Source organism: Tympanuchus pallidicinctus, unplaced genomic scaffold, assembly GCF_026119805.1.
Source record: "Tympanuchus pallidicinctus isolate F22 unplaced genomic scaffold, pur_lepc_1.0 scaffold13, whole genome shotgun sequence".
NCBI classification, from domain to species: Eukaryota; Metazoa; Chordata; class Aves; order Galliformes; family Phasianidae; genus Tympanuchus; species Tympanuchus pallidicinctus.
This window is the reverse complement of record NW_026294648.1, coordinates 3,036,111-3,054,504: the sequence shown is the minus strand read 5'-3', so window position 1 is coordinate 3,054,504 and position 18,394 is coordinate 3,036,111.

Genomic DNA, 18,394 nt, shown 5'->3' with positions numbered 1-18,394 from the left:
TTTCTCTTTGCATTTAAGGCATGGCTGTCAGTAATCACTGAACATTTTTCCTCATTCCAGCCTCTTCCTAAAAAACACAAACCCAGCAAATTAATTAGAAATGAAGTTGCCAGGAATGAAGCAATCAAAATAGTGAGCTTGCCAGATAAACCATTACATATTTAATCTAATGAAAACCATTGATAGAACCTACACATTACGTGTGCTGTATCACTTCATAGCAAATGAAAATCTCCATATGGTCGCATTTATGCAGTTGTATCTTTGATGAAAATCAAGGAAGTGAAGGCTATAGAAGTTAGAGATTGTTAAAAACAGAGAAACAAATAAATTCTCTCATACGGTGCTCTCCAAAAGGCATCTGAAGCCCTCTGGGAGCAAAACATCTTCATCTTTCCAGTGCTTCATTCCAAACAGTCTAAAAGCAGCACCAGAGAGAGGTTTTACAGAGATGGTCCCAGATGGCAAGTTTCCAGTTTGAACGTGGGTGTATTCAAATTCTTAGCTTTGGCTTATGTTAATAAGCATTTTAACACTTATGCCTCCTGTCAAAGGAGGAAAAAATAACTGTAGGCTGAGCTATTGCCTGAGAAACAGGAACAAAAGATAAAGAACAGTAAAACTAAGCCAATCTCAAAAGAACTTTCTGGTCAGAGAGAGATGATAATTCTTGTTACCCTAATACAGATCTCCTTGCAGAGCTTAATGATGCCTTCACCAATCTGACAAAGACCACTTAACTGACTGAAAACTAATAAAACTCCCTCTTCATTTGCTGGCTGAGAGCTACCTTGCAGAATAAATATATATCTTTCTAGTTTATGTTAAGTTCTGCATTTTACAACAGTAAATTAAGGCCTGAAATACTGGGAAGTCTTCCCACACACACTAAAGTGCATCATGGTAAATTGAGAAGCAAAAAGACTTTATATTAACCTCCAAAATCAGATGAGGATTGATGACACCTTTGATTCTAACAAGGCACAGGAAAGGCAGTCGTACTCTGTTAAGAATGGCATTAAACTGCCTTTCCACCCAGATAAGTGACAGCAGCACGAGTGCTCAGGAACAAAGTGCCACAGTTTGATTAATATGCAATCCTTTAGATCTTCTTTAGCTTACACCCAAGGTTTCAGCTTATTCTGGGATGGTTTCTATTAATTTATCTCCATTCTCAGTAAAACCATTTCTCACACACTGACACAACATTGCCTTCATAAACAATACCTGATTCAGCAAGAGGTGCAAACATACGTAAGCACGACCTGCACAATCAGAAAGTGACTCATTTGTAATCGGTGTTACTCACATCCCACTTGCAGATGCCTTTCAAACCCCAACTGTCTTTCCCTCCTCCCCCTTCGTTACTATTCTTCCAGCAGTTTTTACATTAGCTGTGCTCGTCCAAAGCACGAGATGAGGGGAAAAAATATACCGTGGATCAAAGCATTGGCTTGAGAAACTCCACATCACCAACAATCTTAAGCCTAAGAGTTATGCTAAGGGTTTAATGAAAGGCTACAAACGCTGTACAAGACAAATAGCCGTCTCTTACAAGCCTCTTTACCGCACAAGGTCCCCATTATCATTCTCCAGCAGCAATAAATTTCCACAGGAATTAAGCACCTTTCAAACCACCCCATCAATCAATATAACACTGTTAGATGCCACCGAGTGTCGCTTCAAGTTTCCCAAGCCTTGCTATCACTGGAAATAGGAGAAAGCCAGCAGTTCCAAGGAAGAGCAAGCTTTCAGCAGAGCTGCTCTGCCTCAGTGCTGTATTACCTTACACTGTATTAGAAGCAGCAACGAGCGTTGATCTTTTCTCTCAGTGCCTTTTACCCCCTTTCTATGGCACTGGTGACCTCATACACTTCACCAATCTATTAAATGTTATCAGTTAACAGCTCAAGAGAGACTATTACCACTTGAATACCAGGAAGTCCAGAAGCATACCCTCACTAGAGCAGCTTTTCTCTTATGCTTCAGTATCCTGAATTCAGTAACTCAGTTATCACAGACCACTGAGACCTTCAGGGTTTGCTCAGCATTACCCTAAAAATCCCATTTCCCTTCTAAAACAAGAAACGGGTGAGCCCAATTTCTGCTGCCCAATCTGACTTCAGTATTTACCATTGCAGACAACAAAGACAGAGTGGCAAACACTTCCAGCACAACTGGATTTTCCTCACTGTTTTTGATGTAGCTCTTGGAGTCAGATATTCTCATTCCAAAGACTAGCAAAGATCATTAAAGAAAGGGCTCGTTTACTCTTAAGGAGACTACAGAAAACTTTCTCCCCAATATGCAGCCCTTATCTCCTCCTCCTCCTTTCTTCCATAATCACTATTTGTAATTTACTATGTGTGCCTAATTAAACATGGGATGCAGCAGATCTTAAGTCCCAAACTTTGAACTTATCTTGGTATTTGCACAAGATGTTCTCATTTTATAAATTAATTGACCTGCAGCATGGAAAAAAATACTAAATCTTCCGGTGGTTAGTACAGACTAATATAACCAGTGTGCTATTCACCCTTGTGTAACAGGCTCATTTCCAACATACTGCAACACAAAGAAACAAAGCGAAAGAAAGCAGATGAGCTGCTTGCCTTCCAACAAGCCATGTAAGCTAAAGCAATTCGGAGAAAAAAAAATTGCTAGCAAATTCTGTTTAGATAAGAAACAATATACCAAGTGGCCAATTTCTTCCTATGTTGCATCTCACTGCAAGGTGGGAAGGCAAAACAAGAAAAACAGTATTTTTCCATGCCCTCTTTCTCTTCTGTACAACTTCCCTACATCATTTATAACGCACAGAGGCTTTGGGGGAACACACAAAAGGTTGTTTATCCAAAATTCAACATTAGGTTGATGGGAAAAGAAAAAGGTAAACAAAGGCATCTCGAATATACAGGAAACTGCTTAGAAGGCTCTCTTGAGAAAATACCTGTGAAATCAAATAAAAGAGGCAGAGGGGCTGTTATCTTACTGCGTTCACAGCTCCTGCTTCAAAGCTGTGGTTTTTTTCTATTTCATTAAGCATGCCAGATACGCAACATGGGATTTCTGACTCTGGTACCTTCAGCAAGCAAAGGTTTAGGAATGATTTGTTCTTCGTGTTTATTTGCTCTTAGGAGGTGGAGTGAGCACTGGGGAAAACAGGCACTGGAAACAGACTTCCACCCCTTTGGCCAGCACCCTGCTCCTCCCAGACCAGCAGGCTGTGCTTTGTGCTCCTGATGGCTCCGAGGAATGGCCTGAGCTCACACACTCATAGAAGGCATGGGACACGGTTTGCAGCACCCAGGGAGGGGTCCGAACCCAAATTCCATTTTGGTTGGAAAGTGCTTTAACCAAGAAATGAGAGGGGAGCACTTCCAGCTAGAAAGCCCGGCATCAGGCAGCTGTGCACACAGCTATGAATGCTGCACTGCTGCATTAGGAGACCACAGTGCACTCATGATACCCAAACGCCATTGTCTGGGAGATGTTCCCAGTTACAGGCTACAGAGACTTGCTACAGATTTGTGCAGAAACGCGATGTTGGGCACAGAGCAACATACCAGCAACGCAGAGCAGCTGACAGGCCATTAAAACACCATTAAAACACTCAAGCAATCAGGTGCTGTTTGGCAGTTAAACTTGGTTTAAAGTAAAGACCAATGAGGGTTTGTCCTTTTTAGGATCTGGCCTCTAGTTCTGGAGAGGACAAATCAGGCTTAGAGAGTGTGTGGTACCTGTGGCACTGGGGCTGGAAGACCATGCAAGAACACGCTTCTCATCCTGAGATTGTCAGCTGCTCTGGTGGCCCCGCAGAGAAAAAAATGCAAGAACAACCAAGCCAGACAAGAAAAGAAAATAAATAATAATAGAGATATTGTCTCCAAGCAGATGAGCTAGTAGGCTTTGGAAAGGCAGTAATTATTCATTGGCTGCTCCCAAGCACATCCTCAGAGAGCACACGTGCTCCGGTGTCTGGCTAAGGAGTAGAGAAATCCTTCATCCAGCAGTGTAAATGTCAGGAGCACACGCTGGCTGCCAGTTAGCCACACGCTGTTGTTTTATCAGCTGTGAGTTATTCCATCAGGGCCAAAGTGCATTCCTGGCAGGGTATGTGGCAGCCCATGGCTCTCACTGCCATAAACCATAGCAAGCCCCAGAGCCCACAGTGCAGCCTGACCATAGTGGACATGGCAAGGGCTGTGCCCAACCCACAGCACCGCCTGTGCAAGGAGCAGGGAAACCAAGCAGGGAAAAGACTCCTGAAATATAGTAGTCATACACAGATATACCATGGGGAGACAAAGCCGCATTCTCCTCCAATTTCAGCCAACATATCTGCAATCATATCGAGAACCAATTCGCAGCCATTTTTGCTTTGCATCCTCTGGGCTGTAGAATACCCAGAATTGTTCCTGAAGCTGGATTTAAGTTGCAGACCACACGATGACAGATGCTGATACAAACATGAGAATCCGGGAACTGACACGTTTACCTCTTAATAATACATGATTATTGTTATATTCATTTGGGGTTTTAGTTGTTCTGGGCCTTTTTTGTGGGCTTTTTGGGTTTTAAATGACACATTGTCTCACAGATTTCAATAGTGGTTGGGAGAATTACAGTGCAGATAAGTAAAAGCCGTACTTGTCTCACAAGTAATAATATATCACAACCTTGAAGACTACTCAGAAGCTTTATCTAATACACAAAGTGGTTGTCTGCTTATTTTGTAGAATCTCAAGAATTATTACACAAATTCCCTGAAGTTTCCCCTACCTCACAATTTTCTTCTGAGTGCTCTTAAGGGAGATCATTTTTATCTGCACGATATTAATCCTTAAAGCTCTACCCAATTGGAACAGGTTCCCGGGGAGGCAGGGATGAACTGTACAGAACCTGCTCTAAGAGAAGAACATTTTCAGAGATGCTGTTAATCCTGCATTTTTCTAAGTATATAAGATGGAATAAAATAAAGTAAGCCAAGAAGCAATGTCAGGTCTGTGCGGCCTGAAAACATCCCTGATCCTCACTATCTCTCACGCTGAAACCCACAAGCTGGAGTTGGATTTAACCACAGGCAAGCTTTGAGCCTTGGTGTAAGTAAACGAAAGGAGAAAAAGGCTGCTGCATATTCCTGCTCTAAGCTTGTGTTATCGTAGATGTAAGCACCAGGGAAACGCTCCTTGTGATTTCAATTCACCAGCATTTCAAAGGCAGTCACCGGTTATGAGACAAACATGAGGTTACCTCTGTGGGAAAAGCTTACAGAGCAGAACTATTCACAGTGAACCCAAAGCAAGGAAAGGAGCTGGTGAATGCTGTTGGCTCAACAGAATGTCAGCAGAATCTCTTCCCTGTTTGCAGCTAGAAAAAAATCATTCCTACTCTCTGCGCTGATTTACTTCTTTTGAACCCACTTGATGGGGAAACTTGAGGTGACCATTTTATTCATTACCCTCCTGCTCTGACAGCACAGATTGAGCTGATTTAGAACAGCAGCAGCAGCATTACATAGAAATCAAGACCATAGCACGAAAAATGGTCAATTTGTTTCATCTTTCTCTAGTAATCTATGAAAAAAGACAAGCTATCTTTATGATTGAAATCTACTTTCCCCCTCTAAAAGTAATGCCACCAGTTTCAACTAGCAAGAACTATGTGTCTATTACAAGTCCTGCACGTTCTGGTCCAGAGGAAATCATCTCAATGCTTCAATAATTGCCCCCAGCATAACTTCACTAAAATACCTCCACCTAAGAGTCCACTAGCAGCTACTCTAAAGTAGTGGTAGCTTTGCCTGGATGATTTTCCATTTGGATTCTGCTTCTGCCTGCATTGTTTTTCTTTGACTTACCACTCTAAGCATAGAATTGCTCAGGTTGGAAAAGACCTTAAAGATCATCAAGTCCAACCACAACCTGACAATACTACCCTAACTCTAACAACCCTCTGCTAAATCTGAGCACCACATCCAAATGGTTTTTAAACACATCCAGGGATGGTGACTCAACCACCTCCCTGGGCAGCCCATTGCAGTGCTTAACAACCCTTTCTGTAAAGAAGTGTTTCCTGATATCCATCCTAAACTTACCCTGGTGCAACTTGAGAATACTTCCCCTTGTCCTGTCACCTGTCAAAAGGGTCCAGCCCTGCTCTCATTGCAATCACCTGTCAGGTATCAGAAGAGGGCAATCAGGTCTCCCCTCAGCCTCCTCTTCCCCAGACTGAACAGCCCCAGTTCCTTCAGTCTCTTCTCATAGGACACATCCTCCAGGCCCTTCCCCAGCTTTGCTGCCCTTCTTTGGACCTGCTCCAGCACCTCCATTCCTTTCTGCACTGAGGTGCCCCAAACTGAACACAGCACTGGAGGTGAGGCCTCACCAGTGCCGAGTGCAGGGCAGGATGACTTCCCTGGTCCTGATCACTACAGCATTCCTGATCCAAGCCAGGATGCAAATATAACAAGCACAATTACAGAGGGAATCAGGCCACCTCCTAATCCTCCTCCTCTCAGGATTGCTCCAAAACTCAGTTGCTGAGAAGAATATTTCCCAATATTGATTCCCAAACAAGACTACATGGCTCATTACTACGATGTTGTGAGTGAAAGGATAAATAAGGTCAGATGTCAGTCTAGAGAAACATGACCTAACATTCTTCCCAACCACATTGTTTCAGTGGGACATCTTCACAGCTGCTTTAAGAGCAGCAGCAGAGTAGTGGCAAAGAGGCACCTGCATAGAAGTTTTATCTTTACTGTCTCTCACACCTCTATTTTATAAACAATTAATTTATGCAGCTTCATAATTGTTGGTAATTAAAAGGTACCATCAATCAACTACTCTCCTGCTGGGGAGGAGAGAGAAACATTTTGATTTTGCTTTCCTGGATGCCCACGTTGATGATGAGCACTGTGCCCCAGCCCAGCTACCAACACACCAGCACGAAGTCCTGCTGCAGGAATCCCAGGCTGGGGTACCACTAACTCCATCCACAATGTTCTCAGGCTCTTAGGAACATCCAGGTCCTCCCAGAGAAAAGGGACGGAACACAGCTGAGCACAGAATGGTAGATTCTGGCTTTTTACAGTAGGGATCCTAAGGGGTTGTTTGTTTGTTTGTTTGTTTCTTCAAAATAAGGAAGCAGTGTCAACAGAGCGGGGAATTGATGCCAGCCATCTGCTATGCGAGCATTGCTTAGGTCCCAAGCATTGCTTTTCCCAGGCTTTCCTCAGGCCGAGGAAAACAAACAGCCTGGGCAGAACAGGGATGCACAGCTGATGTGGTGCCACTCTATTTTCCTTTGCATGTTTGAAGCACATTTGCTTGAGCAAGATTTCATCTGTTCTTTCAGCTCTTTAAAAGACAGCAATTGGCAGAGAGAAGAGAAACATTAAGAACAGAAAGCCCAGGCCTACTGGAACAAAAAATTAACAGAACTGTGTTCTTCCTTCCTTTAGGTATAAATATGAAATCTACTGTTAAGTTTTACAAGCTTTGACAAATTTCTGCCTTCCTCATCAGTCTTAATGTACATAGTGCCTGCCTTACTGTGCTGGGAAAGGGTCCAGAAGTGCTTTGTTTGGCACATTAAAATTTGAGCTATAAAGCATTAATTTAATATTAATTTAAGTTTAACTACACTACTTTGTAGCAACAACAAAAATTCAAATGAATAAAACAGAGGGGAGAAAGATCACACAGGTTCACTTGAGTTCAAAACCATTCCCTCCTTCTATAGAACAGAGAAGAATTTATCATTCAAGTGATTTAATTTATTAGTGTGACATTTCTATTTGGAGTTTGTTGTGGGTAAGCTCCTTCCCGGGGAAGACACAGGAATCCCTCACCTTAAAAAAAATGTTTTACTTGTAATAGCACACCGTAGCTTCAATCTACGATGAATTTATTAATTATGCATTGTTCTCAATGCATAATTATGTAAAGTGCAACAAATTCAGTCTGATTTAGTTTTCCCTTCTGTGGCAAAAGCACATTCATATTTAATAAAGCTACAGTAAAAAAAGTGAAAGTCTAAGCTCCCTGCACTGCTCATGGTTATGAAGACCATAAATTAAAGCTTCTGTTGGGGTCCTTTGAGGAAAATGCAGCAATTTTTAAAAAGTATCCAAAATACTCTTTTTTTTTTTTAAGTGAGGGAATAAAAAACTAAACATCATACTCTAACAGTTTTACTACAAAGCCAGTGATATTTTCACTCAAAGTCACATCAATGACATTTATTATACATAAGCTTTCAGAAGAAACACTAAAAACGTAATATTGTTTTAGCCTGCTAGCAACAGGCCATGTATTTTTTAAAAGTATTCTACTTAAGGTTCCAAGCATTCTTTAATGGCATCTCAGCTCCGTTTTTCCCTCCCATTTTAAACGTATCCAGATTTTTCCTAAATCACAGAATGGCAGGGATTGGAAGGGACGTCTAGAAATCAAGTCCAACGCCCTGCTAGAAAAGGTTCCCTACAGCAGGTGGCACAGATGGGCATCCAGATGGATCCTGAATATCTCCATCATAGAAGGAAACTCCACCAGCTCTGTGGGCAGCCTGCTCCAGTGCTCTGTCACCCTTACTGTAAAGAAGTTCTTGGGCATGCTTGTATGGAACTTTCCATGTTCAAGATTTTGCTCCCTGTTCTACTGCTACACACCACCAAGAAGAGCCTGGCTTCATCCATTTGCCTCCCTTTTCCTTTTAGATATTTATAAATATTAATCAGATCCCCCCCCAGTCTTCTTTTCCCCAAGCTGAACAGCCCCAGGTCTCTCAGCCTTTCCTCACAAGGGAAACCTCCACACCTTTCATCATCCCCATGGCCCTCCAATAGACTTCTAGGAGGTCATTGCCTCTCTTTTATATATATCTTTATTTAAATCTCTTAAATCACTTTACTTTTAAGCTCTCAGTTTGTCAGTTCCACAGCTTTAGTCACTGTTCAATAAAGAAAAATCCCCAAAACAGAAAAACTTGTCCATCTAGACCAAAGATAGCAGGAAAAGGGCTGATGGGGAACGCACCTGGTCACTCTTTTGAGAAGGAAAAGAGGGAGAAGAAAGAAGAGCAAACACTGGGAATGAGCAGCAAATTCACTGCAGGCAGCACAGCTGGAGCAGCATTGATGGAGACAGAGGTGCAGCCCAAGGTCTGTGTTGATGACCCAAGTTATTTTGTGACACCTTAAGGGAGATTCAGAGGTGTCGAGCTGGATAGGAAGAAAATCCAGCAACACACTGAGAAATTTGTGTAGGAAAGATGTGCTGTGAGGATTCACACTGCAGATGTCCTGGAAGGCTGTGACAAGAAGCTTAAATCTGAGGCAAGGAAAGAGAAAGGGGACTGCAACGTGACCAAATAAAAGGAGAGCAAACTACGTGATAAACTTCCCAACTAAGATTCCCCCCCCTCCCTGTAACTTTTGAATAAAACCACACAGCTCTCCCCACAAAACCTCACACTGCAGCTTGTGAGAAGAACCCCTCACCCATATTAGCCTTGGCAAGCTTTATTCTGGGGGCACAGCTCAAATACCAAAACACTGCTGGAAGAAATCAAGCTTTCAAACAAAGCTAACAACAACGTAAGTCTACAACTACAGCACGTGACAACCTGCACAGCCAGGAAGTTTAAGAACAAACAACTTCTCAGTGCTAGCACCTAGGTCTTGCCTGAATGTTCCTAAGGACAGTCAGAGAGTTTGGGAAGCTGAAAACTTCCGCCGCTCATTCTCCAAAAAGGAGCTCAGAAACCTGAAATAGCCTATCTGATCTCACAGCCTGATCTCTGGCTTTTTAAGGGGTTTGCTGACATCCCTCAAACCGTTTGAGAGCTCATACTATTTCAGTTTTCTACGAAAATGGATAACCATCAAATACCCAAAGGTGGGGCAGAGCAGAGGATTTTGATGGCTCATTTCCACCCGGCTTGCTGGCACCTAACTCACAGAGAAAGCTGGGCTGGTCTAAGTGCCCACACATGAGATCACTGGGAGACTTGGCTTTTTCTTTCTGGATCTCTTATATTTTTTCCATATCCAGTATCTTCATAGGAGCAAGCTTAGCAATAGCAGACTGACGATAGTGTAAATCTGCACATTTTGTTAAAGTCAGCCTAAACACATCAGACCAAAGCCAAAAATAACAGCCCACCTTCAGTACATGTTGCTTCGATGTCATATCCCACTCATGCTTTTCTGTGCCTCTTCCTGAAGTACGAGTTTCTTCTACTGTTGCAAGAAAAGGAAAGTTCTCTAGATCTTCTTCCCTTATGATCCTCATTTTGAGCACTGCTGATTGCGTGAAATTTGGCACGCAAAATACAGATCCAAGCAAAATAGTCTTCACAGCCCTCAACATAAAAATCAAAGCTAATTAATATTTATATCTGTAAAAACAGTGCCAAAGATTACGCATAAGAAAAACACAGAAGGAACCTGGAAACATCTAAAAAATTAAAACCATTTATCTGAAGCGGAAGATAAGCTGAAGGAGTTTACAAAAGAAGACAGTGATGAATGTAGCAATTTGGAAAATGAGAAAGAAAGCAAGCATGAGGAGAAGTTCTGGAGGAGGAGAGCAGGGAGGACTAATAGAAGGAGAGACTTTGGAGGGAGCAGAAGAAAGGAAGGGTAGCTGAGTGCAAACTGTTTTCAACGGCAGTAAAACAGAAGGGAGCATCCTCATCCCTCATCTGACTTCTGTGACCTCAGTATAGTTAAAAGGATCGAAGGGACTGTAAAATATTAAGCTGAAGTCTCAGCACTAAAACCCTCTCAACCCATAGTATAAACAGCTTGTCTCCTTTGTGGGATTTTTAGTTCCAGTATCTAAAGGCAACTGACAGATTTACAGCTTTGAAGGAAGGCAATCTGGACTGCTCAGGAAATCAAGGGCTGCCCACGGACCTCAGGGCTGAGAGACGAGCCGAGGATTGCTCCTTCCCCACTGCAGCAATTGGCATAAAGCAGCTGAAGCGTTCTGGTCTTTGTCCTAAACAACTTCATTTTTTGCCTAAGTGCACTGGCTATTGAGTGACCTCCTCACAATATTGAAGGACACTTGCAAGAGAGGCTGTTGCTGTGAAACTGCCTCAATTCAACACCTGCTGTATAGACTGGACGCGGTGACCCATGTTTTCCAGCTTATCCCATAATTTCCATCATGTATTTTCTGCTCAAGGGTATGAAGATGTAAAAATGTAGTCCTAAGAGAGGAAAACAATTAGACACATAAAGGACAGAAGTCTATTGAACAAGATGATACACAGAACATACGATAAAGAATTTCTTTAAATCGCAAGGTTCGTTATCGCCATAGGAAGCTTTACTACATCAGAAATTAATTGCCCAGCTTTAACATCTGTTATATCGGTGATTTCCAATGTTCATTATCATATTAAGAAACTAGCTAGATACTTAAACAACCCTGACACCATATGAGCATTACCCCATAAAAGCCATTTAAATTCAGCTAAAGTGATCTTGAGCACTTGTATTGCATCCCTGGATTGCTGATGGCTACGTCCAGCCTCTTCCCATCCAATCAAGATGCATTTTCCTGCCATTTTGCAGATGAGTTGGCTATTCATCCCAGGATTCTTGAGCAAATGGAAAAAGAAATGCACTGCTGGAACTATTTTAGCTTTGCGAGAGACTGAACAGCACTGAAATGCTTTGCAAATTATTCTATTCAGCTTCTTACATCTATAGCTCTAATTTCTCAGTGCCTTTGAATGGCACATTGTTGGGTTTTTTCCTTTCATACAACTTCTCTGTACTGCTTATCCTGCACACTTCCTACACAAACCACCTACATTCTTGCACGCTAGCCTGTACACACCGTGTGTTCCAGCGCTTAACAGGAAAATACAATCTTTTCATGCCATCAAATTGGACAATCCACCTTCAAAAATAAAGTGCAATCCAAGTAGGCTGCCAATCCAAACCAACGATGCCCTGGCACCTTGCTTTCACCAGACACAGGAAAAATCAGCTGCTCAGCCCCAGCTAGAATGCCAGAACAGAGCCATAACGTTTTAAGGCAATACCATATTTTACTTTATCTCTTTATTCATAAATGAAGATAACTTTCCATGCTCTCATTACTGTTTTTGAGCTTCCTTCACAACCTCCATTGTGCTCACCATTTTCAGTGGTTTAATGGTCATCTTTCATCTCTCACACACTGGTTTTTCAAATAACATTCAATATTTCTGGCAACAATCTGAGAACAACCACCTGATGGTAAACGTTTGTCCACATTGCCTCAGTGAAAATGTAATCAATTAGAAGCCACAAAGGGACTTAAGCTTACCCAGATAAAACACAAGTTTGTAGAAAACAAAACCAAAGCTAAGAGACAAAGCACTTCTGAGGTTTAGGGAAAAATGTACAAGAAATACAGCAGCAGCACAATATGTGAGCCCTATGATTACTTCCATTTCTTTTGTTCCAAGTGAAAACATTTAAGCAGCTGCATGCTGAAGCCAGTAGGGCCAGGGGATGCAGGGTGCCATAGAATCCCTGCTGCATAGCCAAGCTGCTGGCACGGAGCAGCCAAGGGACAGGCTTCAGTCAGGAGGACACTGCTGACAGCCACCCTAGCCACAGAGCTAGGTAGTGTATTTTTCCAATATTCCACTTGCAGTTTTGCTACCTGTCTGCTCGTATCTACAAGCAATAGAAAACTCAGATAAGAGAACATTCAGACCACTATTTTTACCCAGGCTCATACCAGTAGTAACCACAGGGCACTTGGGAAACATCACCTGATATGAGATCGGCTGCCTCAGCCCTGGGCCCAGCAAGCAAAAGACTCCTCTGCAACTGGCACGAGCAAGTCCCTCACCAGAAACCCAGAAAGGTTTTAAACAGAGCACTGAATTCAATCCATCAATTACATCCTGATTGTGTCCACTTTTTGTGAAAGAAGATTCTGACCCATCCATCGTCTCACAGTTGGGAACAGAACGAAGGCATCTCTGTTTGGAGTGAACAGATAAACATGTGGAACTCAGAAAACATTTTCCCTCCTCGTGTACCAAGGGAATTTTTATAAATAGCTTGGATTCCAAATGCACTGAATACTGAGACCACTTGCTTAGAACACATGCTGCTTCCTCCAGCTGCTGCTGGCTGAGGGAAAACAAGTCCTTTTGGCCCATCCATGTTTATGCCGCATTTTGAGTGCTTGGTGGAGCAAAGAGTTGACAGAGCGTCAACACGAAGATGCCAATTAGCACACTGCCATGACAGCACTGCATCTTTCAAGGAAACCAGGGATGCTTTTACATCTTCTCTAGGAATCAAGTTGTTCTTAAATTCTGCAGGTTCTCATTCCTATTGAGAAAAGCTTGTTATTCCTCCACAATAAAAGTAGTAAAGGAGGAATTTAGAAGTGAGCGGAAAAGCTATTTTAATGAGGTGGGACAAAAATTAGGAGTGATCAGAGGCCAAATTAAGTCATATTGTTCGGAATCAACTTATTATTAAAAAAAAAAAAAACTACACTGCTTGTCACTTTTTTTTTTTTTTTAAAGGATCAGCAATATTTTTTCTGCAATCTACTTATGATTGACAATTACTTCCCTGTAATTTGCCTCTCTACGAAGAAAAATCACATGAATATTTAAGCAACAGTAGAGGCAATGTGTTACTCTTACCAACTGTAAATACTCTACCAGAGATGCTGCAAAGAACAACCCTGATGTGGACTGAATGCCTCCAGCTCCGGGACAATTTCTTTTCCACCCTGCCAAAATCTAGAATGACTAAAATGTCATAGACTAAAATCTATGACATTTTAAGATGGAAAACAGTACTTTGGAAAACGCAGATGCTCACTTACACCTACATGTTAAAAGTACAGCATGGACCTGAATGGCTGAAGGGAATGCAACAGACATTTCTCTACAGTTTATGCCAAATGATTGAAAGTGTTCTGACTTGTGGTCAGTAATGTGAGACAATCAAGAGACACCCTCAAGTCTGCTCTGAGCCCGAGGCAGCTTCACCAGGAGTTACTCCACTCAATCACAAGGCCTCAGCCCAGCTCACGGGGACTTCAACAGCCTTCTGTTTTTTTCTGGACTAGCATAAAATGCATTCTGATACTTCCAACGTAAATAAAACATGAAGATGTGAAGGTGCTTTCAAAAATCAATCAGCATACTGACTTTTCATAGTGTCTCCTGTGAAAAAGTCTACTAGCATTCAGTAGGACAGAGAAACACCTTAAGAACCCTACAGGCAGGAAGAACCATCAGTTATCATTAAGCATCTATTAAATTCTATACAAGTTTCCTATAATGGATATTCTGCTTCTAGTTGAGTGGATTGAAAATAATTTCATCACTCAGCCTGAGGCACAAGAAGCACAGCAGTCCATTGTGTCTTGAAATCATTATAACAAGAATTACTAATTTTTGAGGCAGCTCTATTTAATGGCATCCATTGCAGCTCTTCATCACTTCTCAGGTGCCATTACAGCACAGTGGTCAAAGGCAGGAAAGCTCAAGGATAAGACTCTAAAGGCAGTGGTAACTCCTGCCCCACAACGGTGATTAGCACCAGAAAAGTCTAAGTTTAAAATAAGTTTGTGCTGTTTCATTTCATATGAGCAATTTTGGACTAACAGCTGTCCCTTCTGTTATTAGTGTTGAGGAGCAGGTCACTCTACAGAAGCCCTGGAAGGTATGCCTGGCAATGATTTCAGCTGCTGCTACCAGTTATCTTCAGGCACTCCTTCCTAACTAGCAGAGGAACATTATTTACATTACAGTTAGAAAGTAGATGGATGTCCCGTTCTGATGGCCTTCATGTAACATATATTTCTGGGAGTCACAGTTTGCACTCAGCCAAACGGTTGAGTGCCCAGGAGACTCTTACCACTTAATACAGAGCAATCTAAACAAACGTTCCTATTCCAATCATTTATACTTCTCAAAGGCCTCAGCCATGCAGTCACAGATCTACAATTGCAAGGTAGATGCAAAGAAGAGATTGTTTTCTTGCTTATCAATTTGCACGTTTAAAGGAATAATATTCTTCCTTACAGTTACAAATGAGGTGCTCGATTTACTGGTAATGTTTTTAGAAGCTGACGCTTGCAATTCACTGAATTCAAATCAAAATGTAAAGGATGGCATTATGACTTGTAGCAGAGAGGCTTCCAGCACCACTGGAGGGAGCATCTTCCCATCCTAAATAATCACGTCAAGAGTAGGCTCCGTTCTGACTTCATCCAGATGCATGTGACTTTATGGATGAGCTTGGGCTCACCCAGAATTTATTTTACTGTACTTCAAGCAGAGAACATATACATCTCCATATCACCAGACTGTAACTGCCCTTGTCATTATCTTGTCTGCTTTTTTTTTCCTCTTAAGCTTTCCAAAGAGGACTCTCCCTCTCAGAAATTATTACCCCCAGAAAAATGATATTCATTAAACATAAGCGGTCAATGCTAATATTGAGGACAACGGGTTGAGCCTTTATCCTTTCATTCAAAAAGTAGAGATTTTTATTGTAATCCTAGTCACCAGGAGAGATCAGTCTGAAGTTTTAAATCCTAAAGCACTTAATATATTTGTGTGTGTGGTTCTGTGCCTGTTATTTCTTCCAGACTAAGGTTATCTTTCAGATTTTACACTCTCCACTGAACACAAATGTGTATACCTGCCAAGAACATGATTCCCAGGCTCAACAAGTACCTATGCAGCATCCACTCGGTACAGATATTTCAAATACCCAGTGAGATGAATTCTACTCCTCCCATTTGCCATTTTTGGCTTATCTGCTTAAGTATAGCTCTATCTCCAGTGAAACATCTGGAATGTATTAGCTAAGTTTTTGTGAACAGAAAATGAGAATGACTTAATTACAGAAAAGTTCTTGAGATACCAAGAGACACAAACAACACAGTCAAAGCTGAACTGAGGCAGCAAAGTTCTTCGGCTCCCTAAGATCCATGCAATATTATTTGCAACTTTGAATGTGATGTCACTTCTCTATGAATCCAATAGCTGCAATAAACTGATAACATGTCAATATATCTTAGGGAAAAGTAATAAACCCTGCTGCAGAACACTATTTCCGTAGAATCTTGGAGGAAAGATAACTTCTTACACAAACTCATTTTTCATTTCCATGGCATTGTCTTCTTTCTCCAACAGGATATAAGATGATTCCACAGACAACTTCAAAAATAAGTGCTTATTCAAGCTCACTCTTTACACAAAAGCTGCCCATCTGAAGAAATTAATAAAAATAGAAATGTATTGTATTCCTCCAGAAAGAGAACACTCGAGATCAGCAGAGCTAAACTATTTCAAGCTCTTTTCAAGGCAGAGCATCACCTTCCACCAGTTAAACGGATAGTTTAGTTGAAATAGAGCGTTTTTACAATAGGAATTACTTTTCCTGTGAGGGTGGGGGGAAAAAAAAAGTAATTTGAAATGTTATTAACTGCATAATCCAAAGAACTCAGTAATGGCCATTTTCCACCCTTGCCTAAATTAGTCGCCTTCACAGTGCACTCAGACATCACTTATTTTCTTCACCTTGTCTAGAAGTCTTTTGTGCATAGGTTGAATGGTCGAGAGGTATAGGCATCAGCCTCCATAGAGCAAGAAAATCTTCATCAAGGACTAGGTTCTCCAGCCCTGTTAATGTTGTGTGCACTATCAAGGACCACAAGAACACCATTTACCATATGTCTGTAACTTCCTTCTAATTTAATTTCTCACTGAAGATTTCTTTGAAAGATCAGCAGTACTGTCATTAGACAAAGTCACGGTAACTCTACTGGAACTCAGAGTTTCTTGCTTCTAGCACTGTAGTAGCAGAGTTAACACCACTCTTCTGCTAGGGCAGGGGAAGAAGCAGAGGTGCCTGACCCAACAGCCCACCCCAACTCTGCTCCTGCACAGCAGGAGAAGCAGCTGGCTTGGTTTGGACTCCAGGACAATTAATAGTGTAGTTCTCTCTGGCCTGGCACGACTCTCCAGCTCAGCACCCAAGAAGCAGGGTCAATCATACCACCTGCACATGGGGCACGCATGCCCTTGGCTTTAGTACAGCCCTTTGTCAGCCCAGGGCACGTGCCATCACCATACCTGTGTGCTCCCAGCAAGAAACTCCTTTTTCCAACTGCAGCTGCTCTCTAGCTGCACTTAGCAATGCTGATGCAACTTGAATGCTGGCCAACCAGCAGGTATTTTGCTGATTGTCATTTTAATAATAATTTTAGGACTCCTTTCCTGCACAGTGCTGCAGATACTGACCCTGATTTAACAAAACCACTTTCAGTTATACAAGAAATATCCCCTACCATGAGGCACTCACAGGGTGAGTCGTAAGAAGGTGCTTAAAGGCAATTCAACACTCTGTGGAGTTAAGTTACTCATTAGCTGGTCACCTGCTGGCACCATTCAAGCTAAGTTCCTGGCCCCTATTCTGCTTGGAATTTCAAAATCTTAAGGAATTTGCATCATTCTTCATACAATTTTCAAGAACAAGACAGCACTTCAGAACAAGATGTGACTAGGAAAGAAAAAGGCAGTTTCAGTATGACAGCTTCTTTAGGTGGATACTTCAATGGCTTGGGAAGGGGAGCACAGCTCCCCTAGGACAGCTGATAGCAAACAGTTACGCCCCAAAGGGTTTCAGTGGCATATAATGAAACATCAGTAACTTCCAAATTTTCATCTCTAAACAATAAAAAAGCACAACGTAAATTTGTAAAGCAAGTCTGCTGCAGGAAGCTTCACAAGAATATCCAAATATTGCAGTAAAAACATACCTTAACCTCTTTTGCACAGTAAAACAGGAATAAGTTAGAGGGTTTGACATGGTTTTTAGGATATGGCGAAGAAGCTTCTACTGGTTGAGTTGGTTTTTGCGTGTGCTTCCACCACCTAAACCCTCCCCCAGGATATCCACATCCCCCCCTTCCCATCCCCCTCCAAAAAAAACATAAGGAAAACAAGTTCAGAAAAAAGTTGGGTGGTGTTTCTAGAATTCTCCATCACTGAGATAATTCCACTGCCTTGTTTCCAATGCAGCTGCAAGCAGGAAGGACTGGAGTTCAATAGTTTCTGTGCTATCTCCCATTGTTCTCTTTCAAACCCGTTTTCTCTGAGAATGGGACACACTATGCTTTTGTCATCTGGTACAAGTAATTATTAGCCCCTGTTCACATTTATGGTAACCAGCTCACGCAGAAGAATATGTCACTGTCTGTACTGGGACAAGGAAGGCAGGTCAATCAAGTCATACTGCATTTTGCACCTGACAGCACCAGACAATGACTACATCAGGAAAAAAAAATCCTCATCATACACTTACTATATGTGAAATGATGCGACTAATGGGAAG